Genomic DNA, 6,328 nt, shown 5'->3' with positions numbered 1-6,328 from the left:
ACTAGGCTGATACCCTACGATTGAGTGGGCCACCTGTTCCTTGCGAATAGACCCACTGACGATCCTAGGTTAATCTCAAGCGAAGACCTATAAATAGGGGGAAGGGTACAAAAACGGGTCACCTCCTATTAGAAAACACAGAGAAGGCTACAGATACCAATTGAAAACATAAACTAAGACTAGCAGAACCAGATGTCCCAGCACTGCACAAATTACACACACAGAAGACAAAGCAAAGCACCAAGCCAGAACTCAAGCTGGTTAACACTGTTGTGCAGCAAGGACTGGGAGACAGGTGCTGGTTAATAAAGAGTGATACAATCACCTGACCCAAGACAAACCCAGCACCAGAGGGAAAAGACCAGCTGCCAGAACTAGGGTTGAGTGACTTTTACTTTTATAGGATCGGGTCGGGTTTCACGAAACCCGACTTTTTCAAAAGTCGGGTCGAGTGAAATCGGCCGATCCTATAAAAAAGTCGGGGTCGGGGTCGGCCGAAACTCAAAACCCAATGCAGTGCATTGGGTTTCCAATGGTTCCCAGGATCTGAAGGAGATGTGACCGCTCGCGCGACCAATCACAAGCCGCGACGTCACCGCAAGGTCCTGCAAGCGCTGATTCTTAGGAAGGAAGGCTGCCGGAAAGAAGCAGGGCGCGTCCGAGGGTGAGTATATTCCTATTAGGTATTAGGTATTCATATTAGGTATATTCCTATTAGGTATATACTCACCCTCGGACGCGCCCTGCTTCTTTCCGGCAGCCTTCCTTCCTAAGAATCAGCGCTTGCAGGACCTTGCGGTGACGTCGCGGCATGTGATTGGTCGCGCGAGCGGTCACATGGGCGGTCGCGCGACCAATCACAAGCCGCGACGTCACCACAAGGTCCTGCAAGTGCTGATTCGAAGGAAGGAAGGTTCCCGGTTAGTACCAGGGCGCGTCCGAGGGTGAGTGTAGCAATATTTTTTATTTTAATTCTTTATTTTGCACTTAAATATGGATTCCGATACCGATTTCCGATATTGCAAACATATCGGAACTCGGGATCGGAATTCTGATACCAGATTCAGAAGATCGCCGACTTCATGGCCGACCCCACACAGGGGTCGGGTCGGGTTTCATGAAACCCGACTTTGCCAAAAGTCGGCGACTTCTGAAAATGGCCGACCCGTTTCGCTCAACCCTAGCCAGAACACCACAAGAAAATGGTGGATAGTCACAAACTAAACAGATTCTAACATCTGCCCCTAATTTGAGCTGTTTTGGTAGCTTTTTGCTGCCCTCCCCCCTGAAGGTATTGTCTGTGCTGTTGGTTTTGCCTCCCATTGAATTCAGTGGGGTTCAGGTATGTTTTACGAATTGTTCAGTGAAAATCGGGAGTTTCGCCGAACTGAACCTTGAAAGTTTCACTCATCGCTATAGTTTACCTTCAGTTCCATCAGTGACTGCTCTCAAAGTCAATAGAAATTATCGCTATGGGACATTATGGATCATCTTCTCTGCAGAGAGGTGAGGAATATTGTGGTTTATTTTTTTATTTTTGTTGCAGGAGTCATTGGCTTCGGTGGATTAGGCGTTCGGTAAGTATAGTTTAATTAAGATTGATTAAAGGAGCCTGTGTCATTATTTCAAATAAAGGACTTTATTCTGGGTGTCTGTATTTTTATACAATATCACTATGGAGTTAGTAATGGATAGGTGTCTGATAGACGCCCCTCCATTACTAACCTGTGGTCTTGATGTCACCTGACAATACAAAGATGACATCAACCCCACGAATATGAACCCCACTTGCCACCACTACAGGGCAAGTGGGGAGTGCGAGGCTAAGCGCCAGATTTGGCGCATCTTATTGATGCGCCTTTTCTGGGACAGCTGACAGCTGATGTTTTTAGTCTGGGAGGGGCCAATATCCATGGCCCCTTCCTAGGCAATTAATATGAGCCCGCAGCTGTCTGCCTAGCTTTTGCTGGTTAGAGTTTATAGGGGGACCCCATGTCAATTTTTTCTGGGGATCCCCTATAAACCAGTCAGTAAAAGCTAAGCAAACATCTGTGAGTTGTTATTAATAGCCTGGGAACCTTTATGGCTATTAGCTCCTTCCCAGAATATTAACCTCTGCCCTCGGCTTTCCCTCTGCTGGTTATTAAAATTAACGCGGGAGCCCACGCAAATTTTTTTTTTCATTTTTTCTTTAAAATTAACAGTTGCTGTCTGGTTACAGCTTATGTATGTTCGTTCTGCTAATGCTCCTACATAGGCTGGTGACAATGTGTGTATACGTTTGTGTGTTTGTGCTTACTTATCGGCTTAGTAATGAGGGTATCGGCTGACACCTTTTCATTACTAAGCCAAGAGCTAGGTGTCAATGACAGCTCCTGACACCAAGCCCTGCTACTGCATCAGCATGAACAATGTGGGGTTGAACAAAGAAATTACATCACGAAACTTTTTTTTAAAAAAATATCTTTATTTAACTCAAAAAAAGCCTTCATTGCTGTACAAAAACACATCCAAAAATGCACATTTTTTCCCTCATTTTTCATGCCAAGAGATGCAGAAACCTTGCTGAAATTTCTGCAAGTAAATACTCAATGTGTGCACATAGCCTAAAAGTTCGTTCTTTACATCTTTTTTGACCACTTCATCCTTTTCATCATGTAAAAATCCTACAGCATCTTTGACTTTTCGTTTGCTTTTGACATACCTCCAAAATATTTTCTTATTGCTTTTGTTCCTCCTTGCAAGCCTTACTTCATTACTGGCTTTAGCTTTTGCCCTGCAGTCCCTGCACAGTTCATTGCTGAGCAGTTCCACCTCCTCCGATGAGCCACAGGCTGCACGGGCAAGTACAGGATGATGTTCTTTACTAGAATGTGCAGTGTATTCTTTTTCTTTACAGGCACATTGCACTGTAACATGACGCTACATCTCTATATACATGTCTGTGTTCTAGGGGTAAAATAAAAGTCATAGAATTTTTTTCTTCTTAAAAAAATAATGAAAAACAATTAACCTCTTTCTGACCTCGGACGGGATAGTACGTCCGAGGTCAGATACCGCGCTTTGATGCAGGGCTCCGGCGGTGAGCCCGCATCAAAGCCGGGACATGTCAGTTGTTTCGAACAGCTGACATGTGCCCGCAATAGCGGCAGGTGAAATCGTGATCCACCTGCCGCTATTAACTAGTTAAATGCCGCTGTCAAACGCTGACAGCGGCATTTAACCGGTGCTTCCGGACGGAAATTAGCGCATCGCCGACCCCTGTCACATGATCGGGGTCAACGATGCTTCTGCATTGTAACCATAGAGGTCCTTGAGATCTCTACGGTTACTAATGCCGGCCTGCTGTGAGTGCCACCCTGTGGACGGCGCTCACAGCACACCTGCAATTCTGCTGCATAGCAGCGATCTGATGATCGCTGCTATGTAGCAGAGCCGATCGCGTTGTGCCTGCTTCTAGCCTCCCATGAAGGCTATTGAAGCATGGCAAAAGTAAAAAAAAAAAAGTGAAAAAAGTGAAAAAAATATAAAAGTTTAAAGGGAACCTGTCACCTTGAAAATCGCGGGTGAGGTAAGCCCACCGGCATCAGGGGCTTATCTGCAGCATTCTGTAATGCTGTAGATAAGCCCCCGATGTTACCTGAAAAAGGAGAAAAAGACGTTATATTATACTTACCCAGGGGCGGTCCCGCTGCTGGTCAGGTCGGATGGGCGTCTCCGGTCCGCTGCGGCGCCTCCCATCTTCATTACAAGACGTCCTCTTCTGATCTTCAGCCACGGCTCCGGCGCAGGCGTACTTTGCTCTGCCCTCTTGAGGGCAGAGGATAGTACTGCAGTGCGCAGGCACCAGAAAGGTCAGAGGCCCGGCGCCTGCGCACTGCAGTAATTTGTCTGCCCTCAACAGGGCAGAGCAAAGTACGCCTGCGCCGGAGCCGTGGCTGAAGATCAGAAGAGGACGTCTTGTAATGAAGATGGGAGGCGCCGCAGCAGACCGGAGACGCCCATCCGACCTGACCAGCAGCGGGACCGCCCCTGGGTGAGTATAATATAACGTCTTTTTCTCCTTTTTCAGGTAACATCGGGGGCTTAGCTACAGCATTACAGAATGCTGCAGATAAGCCCCTGATGCCGGTGGGCTTACCTCACCCGCGATTTTCGGGGTGACAGGTTCCCTTTAAATCACCCCCCTTTCGCCCCATTCAAAATAAATCAATTAAAAAAAAAATCAAACCTACACATATTTGCTATCGCCGCATTCAGAATCGCCCGATCTATGGCCGGCTTCACACTCAGCGTATGAAAATACGGTCCGTATATTACGGCCGTAATACGCTGAAAAGTCCCGAAAATAGTGGTCCGTAGCTCCTCCGTAGGCAGGGTGTTTCAGCGTTTCTTGCACATTGCATCCTCTGTATGTAATCCGTATGTTATCCGTACTGCGTGTTTTTATTGCAGGCTTGCAAAACCGACATACGGCTATACAAGGGATCCATGTGTATAAAAAAAAAAATATATATATACTGTATATATATATATATATATATATGTGTCAGTAGACACATATATGTATATATATTAATATTTCATCCAGCGCGATATAGCAGAAAGCCGGTAATTCAATTTCCGGCTTTTGCTTTCTCCTTCCTAAACCCGACATGATATGAGACATGGTTTACATGCAGTAAACCATCTCATATCGCCATTTTTTTTGCATATTCCACACTAATGTCAGTAGTGTGTCTATGCAAAATTTGGCCGTTCTAGCTAGTAAATTAAGGGGTTAAATGGCGGAAAAAATTGGCGTGGGCTCCCGCACAATTTTCTCCGCCAGAGTAGTAAAGCCAGTGACTGAGGGCAGATATTAATAGCCTGGAGAGGGTCCACGGTTATTGCCCCCCCCCCCCCCCTGGCTAAAAACACCTGCCCCCAGCCACCCCAGAAAAGGCACATCTGGAAGATGCGCCTATTCTGGCATTTGGCCACTCTCTTCCCATTCCCGTGTAGCGGTGGGATATGGGGTAATGAAGGGTTAATGCCACCTTGCTATTGTAAGGTGACATTAAGCCAGATTAATAATTGAGAGGCGTCAATTATGACACCTATCCATTATTAATCCAATACTAGTAAAGGGTTAAAAAAATACACAAACACATTATTAAAAATTATTTTAATGAAATAAAAACAAAGGTTGTTTTAATATTTTATTGAACGCCCAATCCAATCACTGAAGACCCTCGTTCTGTAACAAAAAAAACATAATAAACCAACAATATCCTTACCTTCCGCAGATCTGTAAAGTCCAACGATGTAAATCCATCTGAAGGGGTTAAAATATTTTGCAGCCACGAGCTTTGCTAATGCAATGTTGCTCATGTCTGCAAAACCCCGGAGAATGTAGGTAAAGTAGGTCATTGACCTATATTTACCTGCATTTGCGGTGAGGCGCCCTCTGCTGGCTGTTCCTAGATCGTGGGAACTTTCCTAGAAAGCTCCCTGGCTCCAGTTCATATGAGGACAACCAGCAGAGGGCGCCCTCTTATGATCTTGAGCCAGGGAGATTTCTAGGAAATCTTAGATAAAAGAGAACCTAGCCATGTTTGGTGTCTATGAACTCGTACTGACCTTGAGAATCACAGTGGCAGGTCAGTTATAGCATTTAGTGAACCTAGTAAAAAAGCCAAACAAAAAACAAGTGTGGGATTGCACTTTTTTTTGCAATTTCACCGCACTTGGAATTTTTTTCCTGTTTTCTATGACACGACATGGTAAAACCAATGATGTCGTTCAAAAGTACAACTCGTCCCACAAAAAAATAAGCCCTCACATGGCCAAATTGACGGAAAAATAAAAAAGTTACGGCTCTGGGAAGAAGGGGAGCAAGAAAACGAACACGGAAAAACGGAAAATCCCAAGGTCGTGAAGGGGTTAAAATACTGACATTTTAATGCACTTTTTTTAAATTAAATAAACCTCACAAATCAGCAATAACTGACATGTCTGGTGTCCCTGTAATTGTACCAGCCGGCACAACGCAGCGATCCGATTATGGATCAGTATGTTTCTCCATTAAACATGTAATAAAAATGTAATGCTGGGGCCGTGTTCACACATAGCATGAATGCTGCGGTTTTTTTTCTTCTACTTTTTTCTGCAGGTGTCTGCACCACATGACGCAATAACAATCTTCTCTGATTACTGCGTGTTTGTTGCGCTTTCGTGCATTTTCCGCCTTATTTGAAGTGTTCACAGCTGCACCGAAAACGCATCAAATTAAGGGGGAAAAGGCCTTAAAAAAAAAAAGCAAAAATCAGAGGTTGTTATTCCAGTT

Source organism: Ranitomeya imitator, chromosome 6 (genome assembly GCF_032444005.1).
Source record: "Ranitomeya imitator isolate aRanImi1 chromosome 6, aRanImi1.pri, whole genome shotgun sequence".
NCBI classification, from domain to species: Eukaryota; Metazoa; Chordata; class Amphibia; order Anura; family Dendrobatidae; genus Ranitomeya; species Ranitomeya imitator.
The sequence above is the reverse complement of the archived record's forward strand: the minus strand, read 5'-3'. Positions refer to the sequence as shown.